This window comes from Etheostoma spectabile, chromosome 13, assembly GCF_008692095.1.
Source record: "Etheostoma spectabile isolate EspeVRDwgs_2016 chromosome 13, UIUC_Espe_1.0, whole genome shotgun sequence".
Taxonomy (NCBI): domain Eukaryota; kingdom Metazoa; phylum Chordata; class Actinopteri; order Perciformes; family Percidae; genus Etheostoma; species Etheostoma spectabile.
Genome location: NC_045745.1, coordinates 17,728,455 through 17,733,166, shown reverse-complemented (window position 1 = coordinate 17,733,166; position 4,712 = coordinate 17,728,455). Strand labels below are relative to the sequence as shown.

The window sequence follows — 4,712 nt, the reverse complement described above, 5'->3', positions numbered from 1 at the left end:
CCCTTTCTCTCTCTGACTGTCTTTTCATAAATACTGTGCAGTAGTTTGAAAGATTATTCAGAAAAAAAAACTAATCCGTGCCTCTGAAAACCCATAATGGTGTATCTCGTCCTTGATATTGGTGATATAACAATGACTATTATGAAAAATGATTCATCAAAAGTCAATATAAGATGAACACTGGACTAGCATGATAAACTACCATTGGGAAACTATATCATTATCTTCGGCCGAAATAAACCCATTCAGATAGAAAAGCTTCGTATTTTAGAATAAATCAATCACTGTTTTTCTTTCCCTGTAGAATAATATAATAATTAATTATTAATACATGTCTCATTATCTCTGGGCAAGAGTAGAAACTTTCTGCTCACTTATCACATCTCTGGGTCTACCCTTGATGTGAGAGCCGATTGGATGATCCACACCCCAAGCAACAATGCTGACGGCTCCGGCAGCGAGGCCTGCAGCATAGCCAGAATATACAGTTTCCTTTATTTTGCACTTACCATTACACGCAAAGCAATTAGAAAGAGGGAGAGCAAAAGAAAGAGAGATTCTAACGACAGATAAAGGGGGTTGGAGACAGAGAGACACTGCTGATGGATTAAAGAGATTTAAAGGGGACTCTTTTCATCTGCTGTCAGTGGTATTTCAGCTTGGGAGACTGACAGGTTGATTGACAGACTAAGCCTTCGATGAAACCTCAAGTTGACTTTGGGATCATTTTAAAAGCTACCTGTCTCTCTGTTGATGTTTAGTTGTGTCATTTAATCTGTGTGAGAGTACGAAATCCTGCCACATATATTGCTGTCTGTCCCTGTCTGTTATTGTTTTTATAAGCCCCATAAAGAAGAAACAAGTTAAATTAACAATTAAACACATTTGACAGTCAGGCTTAAGTGAAATCATCCTGTTGTTGAATGCATACCTTGCTGTCAGGCTTTTAAATCACAGTAGTTGGTCCCTTTTTGATGGTGAAAGCCCCTGCAGAGGCCCTGTTGACTTTCAGGGGCTTTTAAAGTTAAAGCAAACAAGAGTGTCAGTTTACCCAGAATTCCTCGGACTCTGCCATGATCGGAGAATGTGGATGGAAAAGGGGGGAGGGGGGGTTACTGGTGTTAAGTTGGGGTGTTCAACCAATACTGCATAAGGTTGATATTGTACCAATATGAGGGTCTGTTTTATCTTTTTTTTTTTTCAGAAACATGTTAAAGTATTACTCAGTTAAACGCTAACAACTGAGCCTTGTAAGCAGAACAGTTTTTGATTGTTTAAAATAAATGCAAAGACATTTAAATAGTTTACAATTGAATGGGAAGTTTTGGGATCGCTCATTGCCAATGAGATTTTATTATTCCCATACTTACTAATGAGGTGAATTTAAGGGAACGACTTTATGGGGGAGTGTTTTTCTAACAAAATAAACAAAATGCCAGTGACCTCTGAAACCTCATCCATTCCTTGAACTCCAAGGTTATTTGTATGGATCACATTTTCTGCTGGGGTTATTTTTTCAGCGGCTATTTTGTCACAACAGTGATGAATGATGGCTGCAAAACCCAGTTTTCGTACATGGAATGTGCTCAGGTGGGAAGCAGGCTGTGTTCTTTCTCAGAATAAGACATTGGCGTACTAAGTAATCCATCAGCATTACTGCTGTGCAGAGACAAAAATATTTACTTTCTAAAACCAATTATTGATTGCCTTCTGGATTATACCATGTAAACTCAGAATGTTCACATCCGGTAATATTTGTCATTTCCTTTGCCTCAAAAGTTATATGAGATGTTAAATGAATCCATCCCAGTGGACCAACTTGGATTTGATTTGAACAATGTGTTTAGAATTATCTGTATTTGTGACCACTAACTCAGATTGGTAAAGATCACACATCACATCAGTCACGTCCCACCGTAACACACTGCAGAGCAATTCAATTCTGGATGGGTTTCAAGGAAAATGAGAGGGAGCATTCCAGTCAGATTGTTATTTCAAAGGGATCAGGATCAAGATTTAAAGCCAGACCAAGATTTGGAGTCCTGTGGGGGTAAACATGTGATGCCAGTGGGGAGGGGCTTAACCCCTTTCTGTCGGAACAGGAGCATTGCTCTTTTGACAGCACTATAGACTAGAAACCATTATAGTTTTTGTTTAATATTCTTTCATTTGCTTACTATACAAAATACGCCCATTATTAGCTCCCATTGCCCAAAGTGAAGTCATTGTTTTATTTGTCTGAACTACAGTGGAAAATCATTAAAGTTTGATAGTGGTAGCAGTAAATTAAGGCAAAAAGAAATCCTTAGTTTAACTTCATAATAGGTCTTAAATGACTTTTCAGATTTGTCATTGATTCATTTTTCTTGTCGGTGTCAGCACAACGTCAGCACAACGTCAGCATGTTTTCCAACTATTTTTCCCTCTCTGATGCAGTCAGAGAGGCCCCAGAGATAAAATGTTTGTCTTTCCGACACATTAAAGCTGAACATTGTGCCAATTTTTCAATGATCTCATGTCATAGTCATGACAAAACCCTTTTTAAACCTCTTTGGGAGATTCAACCCTAAAGTATGTGCAGCATGGTCAGGAAAAATCGAGGTTGTTATTTTAGTTTTTTTTTTACTTGCTGTCTTAAATTATATTATTACAGTTGTTTATTTATCTTCCAACACTGTGATTCCCTTTGCCTTAAGTTCCCTGAGGTTTCACACTATGCACCTGACAGGTTTGAGTTAGGATGGGGGCTGTTTTACAGTATGTCTGGTTGATATTAGTCACAGTGTAAAACACACATTGTGCAGTGAATGTTACATGGGGTGAGATATGTGATCGGCCAACTTGTCACTGTCGGTCAAATAAAAAATGGTGTCTGTCTGCTTTTGGCAACAAATAATATGGGGCTTACGTAGTCTGGCTATTTAAAAATATAAACTCAAGACTAAACAAGCACTCATTAATTTGTATCTATTCCTGACTGTGGTCTGAAGACTTTTATAAGTCAACCTTCCCCTCTGTGAGAAAGTCATGAGAGTGCTGTACATAAAAGGTTTTCCATTAAAGTTCATCATTAGGTAATAGAGACATTAATCCCAGGAATAACATACCCAGCTCATGTCAGCTCTTAAACACACCGTGGAGCAGTCAGAGGCTAACTGTTACTAAGGGATGGAAAGTGCTCTGAGTCAGGTGCCAGTTGCGAGGTAATTAGACTGTGGTTAGTGGCAGCAATAGGTGGCCTCTGCTGGCACATCATCAGTAAATGGACGTCATAGTGCCGTTCCCGGCTGTGCTCCACTGATCTACAATGGTGCACTTGTAACCACTGGAGTGGCTCCAGATATCCAGTGTTAAGTTTGCCCCTTTCATGCATTCCAGTCAGGCATAACTAAAACCTCAATGATTGGATTTGATCGCTTTTATTTTAAAAAATGCCATCCGTGGGAAGGCACCAACCCGTGTCTACCATCAGACTTACCAGTCTCAATCGCTTATTGTAGGTTGTATAATAGGTTATTTTAGGTTTAAAATAGCCTTTTGTTGGTGGAATTGTAGCATTATTGTAACATAAATTAGCATTATATGTGCTGTTGGTGTAGCTGGCTGAGTTGATGTTTTTAGTACGTGTTTTGTATAGAACTTTATTCTCAACAACTTATTGTAGCTAAATATATTTGAGAGCTATGTGTTCAATTTGAAAGAAAATCCCCTTGAGGTGTTGTAGTTTTCATTTTAGCAGATATTTACATTTAACAAAGACGATGCGTTTAACTGTTCTTTGAATTAAGTTGACGTAATTGTAACTCCCCATGTGTTGTTAATAGATTTCATGTGATTGTAGTATATTGGTGTGATGGTAAAAGATTGACTCTGTAATGTTGGATGTTTTCTCTGCTGGGTGTCTAACCAAATTGACTGATGAATTCCTACAAGGAAATGCCTCTCTCCAGACTCCTGAAGGGAACACACAGGATGGAGTGAGAGATACAAAGGTCAAAGACAGGGGGAGGCGTACAAAAGAGAACAAAAAAAAATGCAGTGGCTGTGTGAGAGTAAGCACAGACGAAGAAAGTTGAGAACAGGGAGTACCTTATGAGTTAACAAAGAAATGTCACATCAATGAATCATTATTACTTTGATTTGGAGACCGCCATGAGTGTTGATGGCCTACAGTATCTTACACTTGGATTTTACATAGCATTCCTCTGGGTTGTATTTCATGATATTTGAAAGTGAAAGCATAAATCACTTGGTAACAAACCTGAGGGGCTGAGGAAGTGGACAAGTGGCAACATCCTGTTTGTGAAAGCAGGCAACAAGGGAAATGGGATCATAACTTTCAGAAACACTCCTGCTAGTCATGCCGTGATTGTTGGCAAGAATTGGACTAACATTTTTCTTGAGCATGATACAGAATTATAAGCAAAGTAATGGTAAAAAACAACAATATAAGTTGTGTGAAGTATAGTGTTTACTGCTGAAGCAATAGCAGCTTGAACAATGGGGGTGCACGATTCAGAAAATGTCACGATTCGATGCAATATTGATTTTTGGGAACAAGATTCGATTCGAAATTGATCTCTGATTCCAAAACGATTCTCAATTAAGAAATGATTCACAGTATGTAAATGTAGGTGTTTTTCACATGTGATAGTATACACACCATTACAAAACAAAAATAAAATATACAATGTGTGTGTGTGTGTGTGTGT

General features: G+C 38.2%; 1 protein-coding gene across 8 annotated transcripts in view; it reads left to right on the top strand.

Moving 5' to 3' along the window:
* The window catches only part of pdlim4 (PDZ and LIM domain 4), a 46,597-nt gene that overhangs the window by 38,844 nt on the left and 3,041 nt on the right, over positions 1-4,712 (top strand). The window lies entirely within an intron of this gene.